Consider the following 23,477-nt stretch of genomic DNA (forward strand, 5'->3'; position numbering starts at 1 on the left):
ACTAAAGGGAGTTAAACTAACACTTTAAATAGTGCTACTTTTTTAATACTTTTATAGAGTTAAAACAACACTGTAAGTGTTAATTAATAACACTATTATTGTGTTTTTCCCCTCATTTACACCATTAACACCAGAATCAACACTTCTTAACACCAGAAAATTAACACCATAAAAACAAGTCTATACACTGGAAATTTTGCTGTGTATTTGCACCAAAAAATGATAAGGATTTATGCTGATTTTATCCAAATCCACACTTTGCCAGGGGTGTTTCCAAACTTTTGGAGGGCAGTGTATGTTTGAAAGTTCTCTAATTTAAACACCTTAGACGAACATCCAACCAAAATTTTCAGAAAAACATTCCACAAACGCTTTGTGTTTACATTTTGAGAACCTTACTAACCAACGGTGCCAGCCCACACGTCAGGCCTCCGGGAGGGCAACTCGGAGGATCTAAGCATCCAAGAGAGGGCCGGGGTCAGTGGGCCGGACGCTGGACAGCTTTAAAGCATTTTCAGACAACCGAGTCGGGCCCGGGATCTCCTGTTCACAAGACAGGCGCTTTGACCAGCTAAGCGGGCTTTTCCGGTGCCCTCGCTGTTGTGACTAGTTAGCCTGGGATGCTATCTTTCAGAAGCAGGTGAGGGGGGTGGTGGCGCAAGAGAAAGCACCCGTTGTCCTCATGCTCCGCAGCCTACACTCTGCTGTATTGACACACACAACAAAAGGCACCGCTGGGATTTGAACCCAGGATCTCCTGTTTACTAGACAGGCGCTTTAACCAACTAAGCCACGGCGCCAGACCATTGACAGCCTCTGGGAGGGTGACTCGGAGGATCAAAGCATCCAGAGAGAGGGCCAGGGTCGGCGGGCCGGACGCTGGACAGCTTTAAAGCGTTTGCCGACAACCGAGTCGGGCGGTTTCCTGGGATTCGAACCCAGGATCTCCTGTTCACAAGACAGGCACTTTGACCAGCTAAGTGGGCTTTTCCGGCACCCTTGCTGTTGTGACTAGTCAGCCTGGGATGCTATCTTTTAAAAGCAGGTGAGGGGGGTGGTGGCGCAAGAGAAAGCACCCGTTGTCCGCACGCCCCTAATTTGCTGTCCTTTTTCAGAAAAGCCTGTGTTCTGCTGCATTGAGGCACACAACCAAAGGCACCGCTGGGATTCAAACCCAGGATCTCCTGTTTACTAGACAGGTGCTTTAACCAACTAAGCCACAGCGCCAGTGCTCATGGCAGGTCTCTGGGAGGGTGACTGGGAGGATCTAAGCGTCCAGAGAGAGGGCCGGGGTCGGTGGGTCGGACGCTGGACAGCTTTAAAGCGTTTGCTGACAACCGAGTCGGGCGGTTTCCTGGGATTCGAACCCAGGATCTCCTGTTCACAAGACAGGCGCTTTGACCAGCTAAGCGGGCTTTTCCGGCACCCTCACTGTTGTGACTAGTTAGCCTGGGATGTTATCTTTCAAAAGCAGGTGAATGGGGTGGTGGCAGAAGAGAAAGCACCCATTGTCCTCACGCTCCACATTTGCCATCCTTTTTCGGAAAACACACACTCTGCTGTATTGAGGCGCACAGCCAAAGGCACCACTGGGATTTGAACCGAGGATCTCCTGTTTACTAGACAGGCGCTTTAACCAACTAAGTCACGGCGCCAGCCTGCAAGTAAGGCCTCTGGGAGGGTGACTCGGAGGATCTAAGCCTCCAGAGAGAGGGCCAGGGTCGATGGGCCAGATGCTGGACAGCTTTAAAGCATTTGCTGACAACTAAGTTGGGGCGATTTGCAAAATTAGCCGCTCGTTGTTTGCTGGTAGCTCTCGGAAAAGCATGGGCTTAAGAGACACGAATGCCGCTCAAGGCACCGCTGGGATTTGAACCCAGGATCTCCTGTTTACGAGACAGGTGCTTTAACCAACTAAGCCACGGCACCAACCAGCAAGTGCTGGCACATGAAGGGCAGCTCAGACGGTCAAAAACGTTCAGAGGCGAGGCAGACAGTCTGCGGGCCAGGTGCTGGTCACCTTAAAAGAGATTGCTTACAACTTCCTGCTGCCTGAGGGCACTGTGCAGTATACCACAACCTTTAAATGGTATCACCTGGCCATCTAGAAGGCCAATGCGCTATCCATTGCACCACAGAGCCCAAGTGGATGCCTAGTAGAGCCGCGTGATGGCTGTCCAGGTGCTGAGTGGCTAAAAAGGCTTCGTTGACAACTGAGTGGGGGTGGCCAGCTAGATTCTGCGTTTGTTGGCAAAGCATGCTTAGCGGGGCTCCTGTCACACATGTTTTTGGAGCTCCATTCACAAGAGGTGCCAAGACCTTCCAAGCTAGAAAAAGAAAAGCTGACACTTCTGTGTGGTGACAGCTGGTGCGAGAGTGAAAGAGCCAAGAGGATTTTGGTAAGCATTTTTAATGCTTTAAGTACTTTATCATGCATGTATACTTGCAACATCCTGCTGCCTCTGCACGCTGCAGCACAGTCACTGCCATACCTCATCGAGATGGTTCTCGGGCATGTTTTGAAACCTTTCGAATTTGACTGACATTTTTTAAATCAATGTATGTTGAGAACAGGAGGCCTCAAAATGGTCTTTGCTGCCCAAGGGCAACACTGTGCAGTATGGGCTTCACAAAATGCCAAAAGCCACAACTCTGGTCGGACTCAAAACCACAACCTTTGAATGGCCTCATCCGGCAACCTAGAAGTCTGATGCGCTATCCATTGCGCCACAGAGCCTGTTGGGGCATCAGGCTGGGCCATGTCAAGGCTTTTCTTCCATATTTGTGCCCGTCTAGCTCAGGTCAAGTCGCTCGCTGTGTGGGCAGAAAGACAGGTCCTCGGGTCTCTGTACAACTGATGCCCGGTCCTCGGGGTCGCCTGTCCAATGGCGAGCATAGAGGCAGCGACAGCCTCCGGTGGAAAGGCACCCAGGATTTCCTGTTTACAAGACAGGCGCTTTGACCAGCTAAGCCACGGCGCCCTTGCTGTTGTGACTAGTTAGCCTGGGGTGCTATCTTTCAAAAGCAGGTGAGGGGGGTGGTAGCGCAAGAGAAACCGCCCACTGTCCTTTTTCGGAAAAGCCCACGCTCTGCTGTATTAAGGCGCACAACCAAAGGCACGGCTGGGATTCGAACCCAGGATTTCCTGTTTACCTGACAGGCGCTTTAAAGGGATCATTCCTGCTATACAGTGACATTTCTGTCTTTCTGATTTACTCATGTTTTCTCCAAAATGAGTAACATATTTATAAGAAATGGCTTAAATGATATATTTAGGGCTTCTTTATCACTTAAACAGAGATAATAGATATCAAAAGTACTATTTTGTATTTTACCCACCTTTTAATTATATGAATTCAATTTTATCATGCCCTCTCTGCAAAGTAATCTGCTTCCACAAGAAAAATAAACCATGAAATGATAAAAACATCAAAATATTTTAAAATTATGTTTCAGTCGTGGCTAAACTGCATCTAATCATACATATAAACCATGTAAAACTATAGTCAATTTTCTTCATTTTACCTGTCCCTAAAGTTATCTTACACCCTGTTAGTATGTACTTTCTCTTCTTCCAGAATAGACTACAATTCCATTGAGATAATTTCAGGAAGTGATATTATTTATTTTTCCCAATGGAATTCAACTGTACAAACTAAGGTAAGCGTCAGCTTGCATTACTACCTTTTTGTTTTCATTTTTTAAACATTATCCTGCTTGTCACACTCTTAAAGTTCCACCCTGTTAGCTGTTATGTTATGGAGAATGTTTGTCCAGTCAAAGATATGTAAAAACGTATCTGACATAGTTATAAAAGTTCTGTTCATCTGTAGAAGGTTAGCGAGCTAAACGTTGATTACTCAAAGAGCTACGGCTAACTTAGCTAAAAATTTAGGAAATTCTAATAAAATAAACAGTATTTATTGTATATTGGAAATTATATTATATAATTTATAATTCATGCAGTTAAGACTGTAAAGTGTTTGATAACTTTATTTCTAAGGTGAAGTTAGCAAAAGTGGGACATCAGCTAAACGGGACAAATAAGCTTTTGATTAGTGGACACTGACATTTGACATTTAATTAAATCAGATTACAGGTTTTCTCAAGTTCTGAGAAAGTACATGTAAAGTGCCCATACATAGTTTAGGTTTAATAAAATAGTTAACGTTTAATTTCTAACACAAACTAATACAAACTAATTCAAACTACCATATAAATTTGTTTTACATGCGTTCATGTGATCATTCAATTTTATGCAATGATGTGCAAGTTTCTTAGTTCAATTTAATTATATATATATTAAGTTTGAACATGTCAAATAAATTGGGACAGCAGCATAAAAGTAGGACATCCTATAAAGTAAAAGGTAATACTTTGCTTAATGTGAGAAACTGTTTTGTTTTACAGAAAATGTCACAAACTGTAGACAGAGAAAGAAAAAAATAAGAATAGAAATTTGTAAATATTACGTTTCTGTGTATATAAAATGCTTGTAAACAAGGGCATCACTGTCCATTACTGTTCCTTCTTGTGATGGTTTCTGTGTTTGTTTGTTAATCACATTTTAATCAATTATAAACAAATAAAAAAATAATTTCTTATGTCCGTCCTCTCTAATTGTAATTATTTCTCTAGCCACCTGAACAGAGAATTGTTTTGCTTCTTGTCATCATGATTTATTGTGATAAGGAACCACATAGCTATTTTTGTGTCCCTCCCCGAAAAGAAATCTGGATTTTTTATTTATTTATTTATTTTTATTTTTTTGTTTTGTTTTGAAACAGTATTACATAGGTGCAGTTCCACACTTTTACAGATGACAAGCCAGAAATTATTGAAAACTCATCCACTGTTAGAACATATTAGTTCCTAATAATCAAGACATGTTCTATTCATCAATATTTGTTTTGTTATTGTTTCAAGAATAAAATTACTATTATGGCATAAGGGACATACTGTCCAAGAAAAGCTCATTATTGTTTAACATTTACATTTTAAGATACATTTTAACTATGTATATGTCCCTAACAGGGTGGAATACTTTCACGGTGCGTGTCTGAACAATCTGCCCATAATTATTATTGTCTGAATCCCTGAGCTCGGCTAATATGTAATGCTAATAGTTAAACATGTCACTATTTTGGTAGAATGCTAAAAACATGAAAAACATGTCCCTTTTTCCAAAAATTATGAAGTCAAAATGTTACTGGATACCAGGAATGACCCAAAGGATAGTTGACTTGAAATGAACATTCTGTTAACGTTTGTTCATAACTTTAAGAGAACCTTCCCACAGCCTTAGCCAAAATTCGGAGAACATTCCTGTTAGCTGGATAACTGCACTCTGATACTGTAGTCATGTAAGGGAAGCTGCAATAAACAGATAAACAACAGAAGTGTCATTTATTCTACAGATAGTAAAGTGTTCAAATGTATGTGCAGGTTTGCAGGAAGGAAATTTTGCACTTTTTAATGCTTAATTAAACTTGACGCCAGTTTTGTAACAACGAACGTACTCAGTCACTAGTAGAGTTTTAATCCTTCCTGAACTAATGAAACATTATTACTATCATTTGGATATTTGAATATGTTAAGTAAATGCATAAATGAAGAACATCTGTAAAACTACTTAAATTATTTTAGAGTGGAACCATTATGCATTTTATAGTGTTAAAATAGAATAAGTCTTAAAGGGTCAGGGAACTTTAAAACAGGGCTGTCAATGTCATTATTTTAATAATCAAGTAATCAACATTCTATCTTTTTTTTAAAAACATGACTGAGTAATCAGATTTTTTTGAAAGTTATAAAAATAGCCTGTGACGTGAACAATAACATAACTCTATCAGGCTTTTTTTTTAAAAAAAAAAAATAAAGTATTTTCTGTTTGTAAAGCACTTTAAATAATTAGACACAAATGTGACAATAATGACTGGATTAAAAAAGTATCAAAATAAGGCATCTTGTAACATCACTGAAGTAACAAACAAACAAACAAACAAAAAAAACGTAACAGAGAAAAATCTGAGTGCCCATCAGGCTGTTTTATACTGCAAGAGAGACATTTAAAGCACGTATATAAGTCAACAAGCAAAAATAATTTTAAATCATTACTTGAAGTGATTGTTTTAGTAATGATTATACAGTTAAACATCTTAACCACCAGAGGGCGCCAACGGCCTGTTGATTGTGTTCAATATCCTGTCATTCAGTTTACAATATTTGACCACAGTTTTACTAGACGAGCTACAGCAAGTGCAACATCAAACATGTCAACATATAACAGGGTAAAGCATACATATAACATAACAGCATAACATGTAACATAACAGGGTTGGGTTTTATTTCGAAACAGAAATATGCATGTTTAAAAATAATGATTGAAAACGTTTTTTAGTTCAGGCTTTGACACATAATAAAAAACCCTCAGCTCAAGCTTCTCAGTTAATTTTCTGTCCTCTTTAGAAGACTTGAATGAAAACACTTTATTCATCTGGATAATTCATATGTCTTTATGTACTTCTTGAAGCTAAATATTGATTGTCTAAACTTTCAATAGATTGACAAAATGGTGAGAGTATTAGAAATATTCATTTTTATCCCAAAGATGAGCAAGAATCATATGTGTTTGGTATGAAATGACAAATTATGATGCGTAAATGATAATTTCCGTGAAAATTCTGTAATAATTACTCATCCTCATATCGTCCCAAACCTGTAAGACCTTTGTTCATCTTCAAAACATAAATTAAGATATTTTTGACGAAATCAGAGATTTCTGAGCCTGAATAGACACCAACACAACTTAAACATTCAAGGCCCAGAAAAGTATAAGACATCGTTAAAATAGTCAATGTGACATCAGTGGTTCAACCGTAATGTTATGAAGATACGAGAATACTTCTTGTGTGCAAAGAAAACAAAAATAAGGACAATATTCAACAATTCTTCTCCTCCAAATCTTCCACTATTATCGAGAGTACCTCTGCACATTTTCAATGCATGCGTGTGGTGATGCTGTTGGTGAACACACATGCACTGTGTCTTGATTACGTGCAGAGGAATGCACACGCATGTATTATTATACTCCATAATGGCACACTAGGGTGACGCAAAGGAGAAGAATTGTTGAATAAAGTCGTTAATTCTGGGTCTGGGAACAGTTCAGTTGCATTGCTGTCTTTGGAGGGTCAGAAAGCTCTCGGATTTCATCAAAAATATCCTAATTTGTATTCTGAAGATTAACAAAGGTCTTATAGGTTTGAAATGACATTATATAGGCTGACTAATTAATGACAGAATTTTCATTTTTGTGTGAACTGTCACTTTAAGGATCATATTTCTCTCTGTTCTGCAGTAAAGAACCTTAGATTGTCAAATTAAATAGTACATGTACATTTTCAAATTCAGTTCAAGCTCTAAATCATTCAGATGATATTCAGATCCTGAAAGTTATGATGTGAAAATTAAAGTATACTACAGGGTTTTACTTACCTTATTGAATAAACACTTCCCCAATCATTCACACCTCTATTGTCATTTATGAAAATGTTAATATATTCACTTTGTTTAAATATGATGATGACATACACTAACAAAACGTTTTACTGCATTTAGAAAAAGGGAGCCTGATCAGGTGCAGAAGGCAACTATCACCATCATTGCAGTTGAGGAAGAAGAGGGAACATTGTCTTTAAACCCACTGGATGTTTTTATTGTATTTGAAGATGATGTCTGCCAAGTGTTGGGTCAGTGTGCTGGTGCTGTTTTTTGCACTGATGTATTCCTTTAGTTACGGTATACAAACTACTTAAAGTTTGTATAGAAAGTGCTGTTAATCTTGAGGAAAACCTTTTTTTATTTACATAAAATTTATCCACTGTGTTTCATATTATTTAGCAGTTATTTATTATTATTATTATTATTATTATTACTATTATTATTTATATTTAACATTTAAAATGGATTTTACTAAACATTTCTTGTTTGTGCGGTCTTAAGTCTGATAAGATAGTTTAAATGTTATATTTTTAACAATACAGCCCACTGATTTTGATTTATGCTTGAAAACATTTGTTGTATTTTATTAAAAACATAAAAAACTGTCCTGTTCTGTCATTATTTCTGTTTTTTTTTTGTTAGTCTTATATAACTTTATTGCTTTGAGTTTGATGAACTTAAACCATAAGGCAATCGATTTCCTCAAACCATTTAAGTTGCTATATAGTTGATAAGACTTAAGTTAGATTTGTTACCTGAATTTAAACTGGAAAAAGTGGAATAAACTTTACATTTTTAAGTTGAGTTTACTCTAATAATTGACTAAATTAACACTAAAAAAATAAGTTAATTTAACTTAATGTACATGAGTTTATAGTACTTGTATTTATTGGTTTTAAAACTTAAATGGTTAAGGCAATCGGTTTCCTCAAACATTTTGAGTTAGAGTATTTTGTCGGGTTTTACAGTGTGGAAGTGCAAGTGACAGAGGGTCAAGTGTAAGTGAAGAGAAAATAAATACAAAATGCAGGGTTTATAAAATGAGTTTTTATAAACTTTTATAATTTTTTTATTATGAGTAAGCACACAAAATAATATGCAAACTTCATTAAGAAACAGATCCTCCTCCATGAACAATTATTCTGTCTCAGAAGTTGTAAAATAAAGCTCTTAATAGTTTCTGCTGATTGCTTGCACGTTGACCCTAAGCAAAAGACTGCAGAAGACAACAGAATCATTAGCTTTAATTTCAGAGCAATGAATCTGTGTACATTTACCCACAGAAATCACAAGCTTACCTCAGTATACTGGTATGAATGGAAAATCCAATGGTTAGTCTCACTGATATCATTCCTCTTGTATACTTTAAGCAGCATGCTGTAAACAATGTAAACAATGTGTTTATTAAAAAAAAAAAAAAAAAAAAAAAATTTAATCACTACAAAAACATCTTTATATCACATTTTACAGAAGAAACAAAGAGAAACAAAACACTTATTCCACTAAAGTAGTAAAAACTAAAATTTCATCCATGACTGTACAAATAGCTTCATTATGAATGCACTAATGGAAAGAAAAAAAGATCCACTTACAGAAAGATGAAATGTATGTGAGAGCCACAGCCATCCGCAAAATTACTGAAAATTCTGCCATCGTTTCAGAAGGGGTAGCGATATACGTCGCCAAACATAAAACCTTTCTGTGGTTTTCCTGTGCTGTGAAAACAAACATTTTAAACAGCATTACTTCCTTTATAACCCCACAGACTGCTTTCTGTTCTGTTGTTTCTGAGAATCAGTTATTTTTCAAAAACTAAGTAATATCTTCTATGTGATGTAATTACAATTGTAATTGTAAGTAGTCAATATACCCTTGCTTATGTCAAAAAGATTTATGACTTTGACCTTTTGACCTTTCCCCTCCCCCCCACTACCCCTGCCCTCACCCACTACCCCTCCCTCACATGGGGGGCTGCCCACGTGACTGCCACATGTGTCACGGACCCACGTGACTTCTATCCGGATGTGTTGACCTTGTGACCCTTTAATGACCTCCGGTTGTTGGATTTACCAGGTGTCACGTCAAGCTATGAGGGGTTTACCAGGTGTCGCGTCAACGTATGAGTTAGGGGTAGTGAAATATGGTGTATGTGCGTGACTGTCCGGTGACGGGTTACAGAAATACGGCGTATGTGCGTGACCGTCCGGCGACAGGAGACGAATGAAGCTCTCTGAGGAATGCCTTGGAGATTTTACAGTCTGGCCCCCCGCATCCGTTGCGGGGCGGGCATCCTTTGGGGGTCAGGTTGCGTCCCAAGGATCGCTTGCATTTTTGGTCAATCTCATTCTCTATAGAAAATAAAAAATGAACCACGACAGAATAAATAAATAAACAATTTGAACAATAGTACCGGTACATATCATAATAAACATATAAATAATAATAATAAAGACTTTAAATAAATAATAATAATAATGAAATCAAAATAAATAAATAAAATTCCCCTTACCTTTTTCAGTGAGAAAGGATCCATAATTCGAATGAGAGATGAAAAAAGATTAAACTTTCTCTCACCCTGTTTCTCTGTGTGTTTGAGTGCGTGAGGCAAATTCTCTGTCTGTCTGTCTCTCTCTCTCTCTCTCTCTCTCTAAACCCTTACTCTCACTTACTTCCAGCCTGCGTTTGTGAGCGAGGCCCACATTCTCTCTCTCTCTCTCTCTCTCTCTAAACCCTTACTCTCACTTACTTCCAGCCTGCGTTTGTGAGCGAGGCCCACATTCTCTCTCTCTCTCTCTCTCTCTAAACCCTTACTCTCACTTACTTCCAGCCTGCGTTTGTGAGCGAGGCCCACATTCTCTGTCTCTCTCTCTCTCTCTAACCTCTGTATGGACAATGCTAGGAAAAGAAGAAAGATGAACAGAATAAAGAATTTTAACAGGTTTTGAGTGAACTATATATGTGAAAGTACCCTAACATACAATTTGAGGATTGTATATAAAAATGCTTTTCAATAATATAACAATAACAATTACTTAAAATTAAAAATAAGACCATCAATAAAGAAAATGAATAAAATGATCTTCTGTATTTACCTCTTTGTCACAGATAGTTGTTGAGAGGTTTGCAAAAAACCTAAAAACTTTTTAAGAAACTATCTCTATTGCCCCAAAGCTTTCACAACCGCCTGAGTGTGCTTCTGTTTGAGCGTGCGTGTTTGTCTCACAGCCTCCCCACCACTCTGGTCATTTTCGCGGGCCCTCCCAAATTCATTCTTCTGTTACAGGATACGCATGTTTTAAGAAATCTGCGGAATTCCATACGACGTGACCAGTTGGCTCTTTCCCAAGCAATCGATAGGCGATTCGTCATTATTATGACCTCACCTCTAACCCTCTCTCACTCTCTATTTCCTCTTACCCTCACTTTCTCCCCAGTCTGCGTCTGTGTATGTGTGTGAGGCCCCATTCTCTGTCTCTCTCTCACTCTCTCTCTAACCCCTTACTCTAGCTCTCTCGCCACCAACACTAGGATTTAAATGTATGGTAAAAGAATTAAAGAAAATTATATTCTTAAAATTAAAAGACTTTTCACCGATCACCCGTCCGCTCAGCTGGGACGCCTAAGTTTACTTCACCGTATTACAAATAGATCATAATCTAATCATGACAAAACTGTACATCGTTGAAAAGGTCTAAGACTCCTAAATAGATATTTGTCCACTGTTTGTGCTACAAATTATGTAGGAAAAGTAATAGTACAAAAATCAAAAATCTACATCATAACAGGAGTTCTGACCTTTGTCACAAAAAAAGACTTTCATCGCAGGCTTTTACCCTATAATGTTTTAGAAATTGTAAGAAATTATATATCAATTGAAAAATGTATCCATTTTAAATCAGACCATCAGACATTGCATTACCATTGGATTTTTAACCTATTTAACATTTTCACGTCTATGTTCAAAATGGGGGTGACAGTTAAAGGGTTAATAAATCTATGACATTTCTTTATTGATGAAAGCATTCTTCTCGTTTTAACAATAATACAAGTAGTTTTTCATAACTGTTTCCTTTCAAACAAACTCCTCCTAAGCCACAGGAAAATGTTTCTTTATTTTAATTTATTTTATTTAGTTATTCGCACTTCATTAATTTAACTTATTTATTCATTCTTTTATTTTTGTCAGTTTTAGACCTTACGGTCTGTTAAATCAGCTGAAACGCACATATGTACATGTAGGTAGTTAAATGTCAAGATGAATGCAAATGTTTTGTTCCACGCTGCACAATAAAAACAAGAGAGGAGTCCTCACTGATTTTCTTCCCCTGTAAGACTGGTAGTTAAAACTCACTTTCACGTGCATGTAGTTAATCGTCTAAACTTAACATCACACGAAATGTAAATAGCTTGTACCCCGCAGCCCAATAAACCAAAGAGGTTGTTTTAATAAACTGGTGTATGCTGTTGGAAAATTCTCATTTCATTTTAGTGAATATTGTTAGTTTAGATACATTTGTTATTTCTTTATATTCACTCCTAGATTTTTCAATCCTCAACACAAGCGCAGACACATACACAAACACTCACACAAACACAAACATACATGCAAACTCAAACGCAAACATAAATGCAAAGGCAAACATACATGCAACTAAAACACACACACACACGTTGTGTTTCCATGTTTTATGGGTTCATTCCATAGGCGTAATGGTTTTTATACTGTACAAACCGTATTTTCTATCGCCCTACACCTAAACCTAGCCCTCACAGGAGACTGTGCACACTTTTACTTTCTCAAAAAAACTCATTCTGCATGATTTATAAGCCTGTTTCCTCATGGGGACCTCACAAATGTCCCCACAAGGTCAAAATTTACTGGTATTCCTATCCTTGTGGGGACATTTGGTCCCCATAACATGATGAATACCAGGTGCACACACACACACACACACACACACACATACAGGCATATGTGGTTTATGAGGACAATGTGTCATTTTGGTGGTTTACGGGGACACACCTTTCCCAACATCCTATCGACATGAAAGTCATGTCAAAAATTTTCATTTGATCTATTAAAGACAAACCATACTTAAAAAAAGCAATTTCACTTTTGCAACATACAAATATTAATTCTGTGACATTTCACAGGCTTATGGGGTCGGGCAAAATTGTGGTTTATGAGGACACCAGGTTTATGAGGTCACTTTACAAACAACACACAAACCTAGCCTCATCCTGGTATATGGGGACTGACAAACATTACGAGGTCTACATAACATCAGTTTGCTCTGCTATTGAAAGAAGGGTCTTCATGACAAAAGCACAGCTTCATCTAAACTCCTGCTTAACCTAGTTCAGTTTCTCAACTTCTGCCCATGACTCGAGGTTTCTTAAATTCCCGAAACATATTTAGATTACAGTTGACTTTTGTTTATGCTTCTGGGTGTCCTGAATTTACATTAACTAAAAAATAGTAATATTAATTTAAATAATATTTCACAGTATTACCTTTTTGTATTTTTGATCAAATAAATGCAGCCTTGGTAAGCAGACTTTTTTTCAAAAAAATTAAACTTCTCATACTTTTGACTGGTTATTTGGTTTTATATGGTCCCTCAATGACACAATGACAATAATCTTACATATGTGAGAATATTTACATAATTTAAATAACTATCACTTTGAACTGAATTTGACATGGATCAGCAGATAGTTTAAAATGTCAAAATACATTTGCTAATTTTTTAAAAATAGATCTAAAGTACCAACAGATGTTAAATGCTAGACATACTGAAAAATCAGGCCATGGCCAGAAAAAGCTCAGAGTTTTAAATCATTTGTAACATACAAATATTAAAGGTTGGGGGAAAAAATGCAATAATAGTTTTAAATGGGAGTGTAAACCACCAGGAGAAGAAAGGAAAGGAAATGAAAGGATGTGATGTGTGGCCAAGTATGGTGTCCCATACTTGGAATTTGTGCTCTGAAATTAACCCATCAAACTGCACACACAGCAGTGAGTAGTGAATAAATAAAAAATAATCCATTAATGCTTTTCAATGCCCGTGGAAACCCTGATAACCTTTCTTTTTTTAATGTTTACCTTCATTTTATTCAATAATCACTGTATAAATTACTGAGGCAGCTCACGTTTGTTTGTTTTTTTTCTTTTTTTTTTTTTTGTAATTGCAGATTTTTTTTTTTCTTGAAGTTTAACAAAACCTTAGTTTATTCAGTAGATTCAGTAGAAATAATTCAGTAGAAATATCAGCAGAAGAGTAAAAAACTTTTAATAAAAAATTTCATTTTTGAAATGGGTAAAATAAAAAAACATTACTTCTAAAAACAACAACATTACATTCAGAAGAATTAAAGTGAGAATGACAAACAGATAATTAGTCCCTTGGACTAAAACAGAAACAAGTTCAAGTTCAATTTAGAATTTACTTACTTTTAAAACACTTCTGTCATTAATTTCGCTCCATGCACTTAAAGGGGTCATGAACTGAGAAACCAAAATTGCCTTGACTTTTAGCCCCGCCCACCGATTCACGCATGTCTACACAGAAACCAAATGATAAACATGCTCTGAAGACAAGACGACGCTGTTCCGTGCCAAATTGTGGAAAAACCTTTCATCGCCTTCCTTCTGATCCCAACGTTAGGACAGAGTGAAAGAACTTTATTTTTAATGAAGTTCCAGACCGTGTCAGTGAGGAATGTAGACTGTCAAACATAAACAACTATTAGCCAATTATAGCAGTGGTCATTTACTTTTGAGTAGTTTTGTAACAATACCAAAATTTTGACTCGGATACAAGTAAATTTATTTCACAATAACAATTTATATCATGATATAGTAAATTGTTGTTATTTTATCTTTATTTTATGTTATTAATAATAAGAACATATATGCAAGTAACAAACCAAAGGACAAATACAATAAAACAAAGACAAAAATGAAATAAATGGGGCCCTAAAAATTTGTTTTATTCCCAAATTCCATTTTATTTTTTCTAAATTCATTTACATTTTTCTGGATTATGTTTTTTCCCCATTCTAAATTTTTCTAGACTCTATTTTAATAGTTACATTAAAAATATTAATCAAAAATCATGTCTAATTAATTGAAATCATAAAACATACATGATTTAACAGCAATTTCTTTAAAGTTTGACAAAAATTACATTTTAAGGCCCTATAAAATAAGTTTTATTATTTTTCTTTTCAGTTTTATTTTGATCAAATTCTGTGAATCTGTTTTCTATTAATTGTCTGCATTCCATTTTAATATTTTCATTAAATTTTAATAATCAGAAGCATGTCTGATTAATTTATAAAGATTAATTAGATTTTATAAATAAATAAATAAATAATTTTTTTTTTTTTTTTTTTCCAGAAATACTGTCTTGTGTATTTACAATTTTCTTGTAAGTAAATTAATGGTAAATAGTTTTTTCTGGTAAATATTCCTTAAATATTGTTTTAATAATATTTTTATTAGTAGTAATAGTACTATCATCACATTAAGTAGTATTTCTGTCAAGTTAAACTGAACTTTTATTTTGACAGGCTGCTGCCTTAACGTTTCTGTTTGTATATGATATGACAATGTTTTTTCTCAAAAGTAACAGTAAAATCTCACAGCAGTTCTAGAGATAATGTTTATGCATTCATGTAGTCATATACTGAGGCGGCAGAGGCTGAAAACACCGCAAATGTCACGTGCGCTTTAGTAGGCTATGTGTGTAGTAAACTGTGCGTCCATTCATTCATACAGAATACAGGATTCCTATTTAAATAGGCAAAATCCGTGATATTCTGTGTTATACAGTAAATTCGGTACTAGTAAAATGCGGAATCGTACCGTTTTTTAAAGCAGGGCATCGCAATACCTTTTTAGTACCAGTATATTGTGCAACACTACTTCTAAGTCTACAATCCTCCACGCCTATTCAAACAGAGCGTTCTGATGAGGAGGGTTAAAATCAGGATAGAAAATAGACTATTACTTCTAATACTCTTTTGATATGATATAAAAATCTTTATAACATTATAAGTGGACCTCAGAAAACAGTACAAAATAAAAAAAAAACAGAGACAGTTCATGAGCCCTTTAAAGGTTAGCTTTTTTTTTTTTTTAACAAAAACTCTGATATTTTGGACTGTCCGGTTTTGTAGGACTGGATGCTCACACCTTTTACAGACCTCACATTCTCTCACTGATGTCAAATGGCCTTTACTGATGTGAGATTTAAAGTGTGGCATTTCAGCGTTCACCTCAGCTTTTGTCCACAGTCTTCTTGATGTGCGCTTTCCTCTGCTTGAGATTGAAAACAAACAAGATGAGAACTTGGTAGCATTGCTGACTACACTTTTTAAGTTATGTGCCTTTTAACAGAACTGGTTCCCTGGCTGAATACCAAAATTTGTAATCTAAGTAATGTTTACTCAAATTTATATGGGATTGTATGCCCATATGGCTACATCAAATGTGAAAGCATTTGACTTCACTTCATTAAAACTACTAAACAGTGTTGAGAACTAGGAAACTTTTTCTTTAAAGGATTAGTTCACTTTCAGAATAAAAATTAAAAATTAAGTTTTTTGAGGAAAACATTCCAGGATTTTCTTCATATAGTGGACTTCAATGGTGGCCAATGATTTGAAGGCCCAAATTGGAGTTTTTTTTTTTTTTTTACATACCCTACAGATGGCAGACAATCCGAATGTGCTTTTTCAAGTCTATGAGCCTGTGTTTATATTTATGCTAAGTTAAGAATTACACCATATTTTCGATTTGAAACATTTAACAGGAGTGCAGCATTATTTATATAATATGAATCGTGTTAAATTACCTTAAAGAAATGGTGGTATACTTTGCATTGCAGCATTAAAAGTGGTAGCCTATTTCAGTAGGCTAGGCTACATACATGGATTTATATGCAAAATGTCAATATTCTCACATCATTTAAAATGTCATAGATACATTTTTAATTTATATTTTAAAATTCCTTTAATAAAACACCATGCATTGTTGTCACGCACATTTATTACTTTATTATTTGCTACCTGTCCTTTATTTTGACAGAGAACCATGTGGGGAAAAGACTGTTCACTTATTACGAAATGATTGCATATTTTATGAATTCTTTCCTTTATTTTCGTAAAACATGAGACACTGTATAAGTTTGTTCCATTAGCCTATTTAGGCCTAACTAAAACAAGAAACTAATAAATTAACCTTATCCAAGGGATGGATTAATAAAACGCCTTCACATTTTATTTCAAGTTCTTTCATTATAATCAACAAAGTGCACACAATTAAAAGAGCTTCATGGGGATTTTTATAGGGAGCCTTCTTTATTGTCTTTATTTACGTCTTTATTTGTGTCTTTATTTATACATATCCTTATTTATAAAATAAATAAATAAATGCGTTAAATCACTCTATTCGTTAAATTATCACTCATGAAATTTTACAGGGATAACCATATCAACTAAAATAAGCAAATTTCAATATAAATATGAAATATAGTAAATAAATATGAAACTTAAATAGCTAAATAAATATAATGATTATCCACCTTATTTTTCAATGTGGAAGTAAGCTGTTTTCTGGTAATGTTTTAGACTTCCTGTTCATAATCTGCCATAGAGAAATAATGAGAAGAATATTGAAGTGCCGTTAAAGGTAAAAACAGTTTGCACTACAAACTATTGTTTATAATTAAGATAATACATTAAAATAATATGGTAAGACACACCAATTTGCAATATCAAGCAGCAAAACGAGCTGTTTTGTACAGATAAACATACCTGAACACGGATGAGACCAAAAGCCAGACACATTAAATTTACAAACGGCCGCTCCCACTCTTACGGCAAAAATAAGGTGGATAGAAATAGGCTTTTTATCTCTGTATTAGCTAATGTGAGGATGCTGCATTCATTTTATAAATGACTAAAATAAAAAAAAAAAAAAAAAAAAAAAAAAAATCAATATAATATTTTTAAGGAGAATAGAGCAATTCCATGCAAAAGTCATCCTTACCATGAAAAAAAATATGTTTTGACCAAAAGAATAAAACCCTGTTTAACTTGTGCATTTGGGTCTGTATTTTACAGCATTAATGTGCTTTAATAGAAATTTGAAGGAAATCAGGAAACTGCATCTGATTTTGCATCTGTCCCGGATGTAGACTTCTGAAGATTTATTTGAATTAGGGCTGCACGACTATGACCAAAATCATAATTGTCGATTATTCCCTTGAAATTGTAATTGCGATTATTAATTACGATTATCACAATTTACATGTAATGATGTTTTGAATAGCTTTATACCATTGTTTGAAGCATTGCACACCACTTTTTTAAATATAGTTTATTCTTTAAATATATAAAAAAAGTAAAAATTAAAACAATGAAAAAAAAAACCTTAAGATAATCTGTAGGAAAAACACCCCCACATCCACATCTTACGCAAACAGAATAAATGTACGTTTTTTTTTTTTTTTTTTTTTTTTTTTTTTTTTAATTGTGCCTTTGAACGATTACGTAATTGTGACATCTGTAATTGTAATTGCGATTAGAAATTTGATTAATTGTGCAGCCCTAATTTTAATGCAGCCTAAAATTTAAGTTTGCCACAAAGCAGCACAGGCAGAAGTAACCTAATAATTATTTATTAATAAACTAATGTTTTCTTGTCAGCTGCAAGATGAAATTCATGGTGCTGACTCTCATGCCCACAGTACTGGACGCGACCTAAGAGAGAAATGCAACCTTCATACAGATTACATCATCAGGGAGTATTTGCTTTCATTTTGCATTGGTTTGTTTAAAAGTAGACATTTCAAGCTTTCTGTAGATCTATTTCTCATGTATGTGAGGCAGCCCAATTTTCAAAAGTTATTTCATTATCAGAAAAAAAAAAAAATTCAAGTGATCATGCCGGCGCCTCCCTGTAAAATACAGACCCAAATGCACACGTTATTCTTTAGGTAAAAAAAAAAGTTTTTTCATGGTAAGGATGACTTTTATTGTCCTATTCTTCTTAAAAATATTAATAATATATATTTAATTATATATATATAAAATACAATTTAGTTTTTTTTTTTTTTGTAATTTTAGTAATTTATGTAACTAATGCAGCATCCTTACATTAATACAGAGATAAACAGCCTATTTCTATAATCATTACATATATTTAGCTATTTAAGTTTTTTATTTATTTATGTTTCATATTTATATTGAAATTTTAGTTTGTTGATATGGTTATCACTGTCAAATTTCATGAGTGATCATTTAATGAATAGGCTACACTTCTGCATGTAAATACGGCTGCAATTTATTTTTTTATTTATTTACTTATTTTTTCAGTTTTACTCAAATTGTATCAAAGCGAGTAAAGAAGGCTCCCTCTAAAATCACTGAAGTTGTCAATCAGTGAAGCTCTTTTTTTTATATTGTGTTGATTATAATGAGAGAACTTGAGATTAAACGTGAGGATGTTTTATTAATTTCTCCATTCTTTTTTCGTTTCAATAATTCAGCTAAATCGTTGCCAGGTTTAATTTATTCATTTCTTGTTTTACGCAGGCCTAAATAATGGGACTAATGGGATATACAATGTGCACATTTTACTAAAACAAAGGAGAGAATTCATAAAATATGCAATCATTTCTTAATTTTTCCCCACACAGTTCTCTGTCAAAATATAGAACAGGTAGCGAATAATAAAGTAATAAATGTGCGTGACAAAAAAGCATGCTGATTATTAAAGGAATTTTAAAATATAAATGAAAATTGTATCTGTGACATTTTAAGTAATGTGAGAATATTGACATTTTGCATATAAATCCATGTAATTCCATAGCCCACTGAAATAGGCTACCACTTTCAATGCTCCGATGCAAAGTAAACTTAAAGTAGCTTAGCGTAAACATAAGCACAGGCTCATAGGCATGACATTTATCCTGCTTGAATACGTTCTAAGAAACGCACATAACTTCAAAAGTACTAAATTTGTACTAAAAGTATTTTAACTACAGTGTTTTTCTTTCATTTTCCGCTGACTACAGCCATCAAATGTAACACATCGGTGAGGCAAAGCTGACAGATATTTCTGAAAATGTGCTTTGATGCATTGGCTTCATAACTTGTGGTTCAAGGACCACTCAGAGGTCAAAAGCAGCAAATGCACTTTGCAGACACGGCAGTGGCGGCGCCTAGGGCGGTAAAAAGCTCAGTCTGGTTGGCCACCTACTGTAATGTATCCTCCTTTTTGTAACACAATTGTACAAATTGAGTCTCATGAATATGCAGCCTAGTACAGAGGACCAACGGCCAATGTCAGGATTTTTCGTTCAAAAATTGTCATTAGCTTGTATTAAAATGAAAACTTCTTAATACAACAATTACAACATAAGGAAACGGTGTAATTTTAATGGTTTTCATAATGACTGTTTAAAAGAACCATAACTTAACATGCTTAAGAGCCTTTGTGTAAATTTCTTTCCTTCATTTTTTTTTTTTTTTTTTTTTTTTTGATACAAAGGTAGCCTATCACATTTTTTGAAATTAACCTTTACTGTAAATTTTCTAATGATTTTTAAGGATGCTATAATGTTATGTTATAATGTTATTGCTGTTTTATTTTGTTATTTGATCTCTGTTTACAAAATAAAATATCATAATGCCAGTCAGTTTTCAAACTGTACATTTGCGCCACCTGGTACTAGTTTCCTAAATGACTTTAACAAACGACTGACTTGCAGTTAATGCTGTGGCCCTGCAGCGGTGGTAGAAGCGGCACATGGGGGTGGGGGTGAGTATATTATTAAGATTTTTTTTTTATTCTGGAAGTGAACTTTTCCTTTACTCTGGATGCTACATGAATTTAATTAAAATTAAAATAGAATTAAAACCCAACTTTACCGTACCATTGTTTTCAGAGACATATTAGTCAGCTTTTGGTCCTTCAGATTTGTTTGGGCATGGTTTCTTCCTTTCCAAAGGCTCTGTGGACATGGATAGGCAAATCATTGTTTTACAGTGCTTTGTCTACATAGAAATAATATGCATAAACCACTGGGCAATTGTAAGATGGCTGAATGGCAACTCCACAAAAACAGTCTATTAGCTCTTTCCCTACCATTGACGAGCTAACCTCGTGTTTTATGAGAAAATACTTCACAACAAAGCAATCTGCAGCTGTTTCATCCCATGGCGGTAGCTCCTTGTAGCATGTGTGTAATATATGTATAATATATGTAATATGAGGATTCACATGGACACTTCACGCACCTGCAGCGTTTCTGCAGAGAAACACATTATAAAGCTAGGCTATATGTATATAATGAATGAATAGGCTTAAACGATAACGTTAAATATTTTTACTTAATTAACAAAACAAAAGATAAAAAAACTGTGCAACAAGTAGCTATTATGCAGAGTTTTGGTTCATTTTTGTGCTGTCTGAAAGAAAACAAAGAAGGCTAAAAGCCGCGTCCTGTTTTTCTTTATTTTCAAAAGCACAAAGATTTGTTTTTTATTGTGTACACAAATAAAAACAAACCATTTAGAGTTTCAATCATTTGTATGACTAGGAGTAGTTGTTTCCACTGTTAGAAGGAAAAAGCATTAAGTTAAGCATTGCTAACTTGACAATGCAGCCTTTTCATAATCATAATAAAATACAGTCAGCCAAACATATGGAAAACACACACTGCTCATCTTAAATAATATGTGCCGTTAATTGTTATAATTGTCTGCCGTGATATTATGCCAAACTATTTGCTTAATGTGGATATTGGAATGCGGGTGAAGTACAAAACATGTTTACATAATAAATACTATTTTGGCATTCAAATACATCTTGAATATGGAAACATTTGGACTTGTGTCATATGAGAGACCCAACGTTAGTTTCAGTTTCACTTCAGCCTATATTAATTTGTTTTGGCTTGTCGTTTATAGCCTAGCTTCTTATATTTTTCATTCTTGTTCTTTTCTGAATGCTGTGAAATTGAAAGGATTTGATATGTAGTAAAGAGAACTAAAATGGCCCAGCCTAGCTATAGTGTTTGTAAACATTTCACGTTGCATTAGGCCTATTTCTGAACATAATAATACAATGCAACTTTTTTTCTCTCTCTCTCAAAAAACACAATTAAATGACATTTTTAAACTGTTTAACTTATTGTGTTAATCAGTCAAAATTCTTTGTCGGTTAACCGGTTAAAATGAGCATCCATATTTCAAAAATCACTGATATCCATTCAGGTAGGCATTCTTCAGATTTTGGTAGCCCAAAATGAATTTAACTAGCCCAAAGAAAAAAGACTGAAGATTGGCTGAAATTCACTCTGAACAAATTATCAGAACTTGATTTATTTTTTTCTTCAATTAAAAAGTCAAAAAAAATAGATGTGCAACCAATCAAAGAACACAAGACACTTGACCTATTCTTTCGACTTGTTTTAATTTTTATTAAAAAAGACCCTCTAACACTAGTGTTCCCTATTTTTCAATTCTATCTACTTTTTCTCATTACTTAATATAAAAAAAAAAAAAAATGTGTTAGACTTAGACGTGTGACATGTCACATAAAATCACTTTGGACAAAAGCGGCTGCTAAATGACGATGTAACTGTAAATGTAAAACGTTCTCACAGTTTAGAATACATTATAAATTTTGAGTCACAGATCAGGTAATTTTTTGGATGAGCAAAAGAAAAAAATCATACTTTATTATTTAAAGAGCACCTGTAAGTACTTTTCAATATCTTTAGAACACTTGAATGTTCAAATAATCAAAAATGATAAATGAGTGAACCTTATTCTGGGTACATTTTAAATCAGCAATACAGAATTTTTTAAACAACAGTTGAGTTAAGTAAAACTACCTAGCAGGTTGATCAAACATTTAATCCAAACGATGGGCAGTTAATTAAGTAGTTTTACTTTACTTTACCTAATTTTGGGTTCATTTTAAACTAGAAATATAGTAACATTTGAACCATAATTAATCTAAATAAAACTAGCCAGCAAGTTGATTAAACATTTAACCCAGCCACTGGGTTTGACCACATTTAACTCAACTTGGGTTGTTTTTAAATCAACTGTAAATAAGCAGTAGACTATTGTTTTATAACGTGTGTGTGTTTACTCCTGGTTTATGAGGACATTATTTGGTTTATGAGGATTCATATGAATATTGTATGTAATTTAGCAGTAGACTATTGGTTTATAACGTGTGTGTGTTTAAGGACTCATAAATAGTCTACTGCTGAATCATATGTATTAGCAATAAGAGAATTTCAGTTCAGATCAAGTTATAATGTGTGTGAAACTAAATTAAAGTATTAACAAACCTCTGTAGGAGACGTAACTTGACTTCCTGTTATGGTTGAAGCGACGGATTCACAAACAAACTGAAAGACAGAAACACAAAGAAATGAGGAATAATGTGAGCACTCTACACAGTGCTGGGTTAAAAACAATCCAAGCTGGGTTAAATGTGGACAAACACAGCAACTGGTTTATTTTGACCCAGCGGTTGGATTAAATGTTTAATTAATCAGCTGGGTAATTTTACTTAACTTAATTATTGATCAAATATTACTGTATTTCTAGTCTAAAACGAACCTAAAACAGGTTTAAAATAAACATTAATTAATTTTAGTAATTTAACAAAATACATATATTAATTTGCTTATTAATAAACATTAACCTCTGGTTTACTATTGATGCTTCTAATAACTGAGTGCCTGATTTTTAATTTCCAACCAATTTTGGGTTCAATTTAAGCTAGAAATATAGTAACATTTGAACCATAATTGATCTAAATAAAACTAGCAAGCAAGTTGATTAAACATTTAACCCAGCCACTGGGTTTGACCACATTTAACTCAACTTGGGTTGTTTTTAAATCAACTGTAAATAAGCAGTAGACTATTGGTTTA

The 23,477-nt window shown here is 34.5% G+C and overlaps 4 non-coding genes across 4 annotated transcripts; all 4 read right to left on the bottom strand.

The window, feature by feature from the left end:
* Nucleotides 1-726: 726 nt before the first annotated feature.
* On the bottom strand, nt 727-800 carry trnat-agu (transfer RNA threonine (anticodon AGU)). Its single transcript has one exon. It is a non-coding gene; the product is annotated as a tRNA-Thr (tRNA).
* A 353-nt stretch (nt 801-1,153) lies between these two features.
* trnat-agu (transfer RNA threonine (anticodon AGU)) lies at nt 1,154-1,227 on the bottom strand. Its single transcript has one exon. It is a non-coding gene; the product is annotated as a tRNA-Thr (tRNA).
* Nucleotides 1,228-1,581: 354 nt separating this feature from the next.
* On the bottom strand, nt 1,582-1,655 carry trnat-agu (transfer RNA threonine (anticodon AGU)). The gene has a single exon. It is a non-coding gene; the product is annotated as a tRNA-Thr (tRNA).
* A 200-nt stretch (nt 1,656-1,855) lies between these two features.
* trnat-cgu (transfer RNA threonine (anticodon CGU)) lies at nt 1,856-1,929 on the bottom strand. The gene has a single exon. It is a non-coding gene; the product is annotated as a tRNA-Thr (tRNA).
* Between the last annotated feature and the right edge of the window lie 21,548 nt (nt 1,930-23,477).

This window comes from Labeo rohita, chromosome 15 (assembly GCF_022985175.1).
Source record: "Labeo rohita strain BAU-BD-2019 chromosome 15, IGBB_LRoh.1.0, whole genome shotgun sequence".
Taxonomy (NCBI): domain Eukaryota; kingdom Metazoa; phylum Chordata; class Actinopteri; order Cypriniformes; family Cyprinidae; genus Labeo; species Labeo rohita.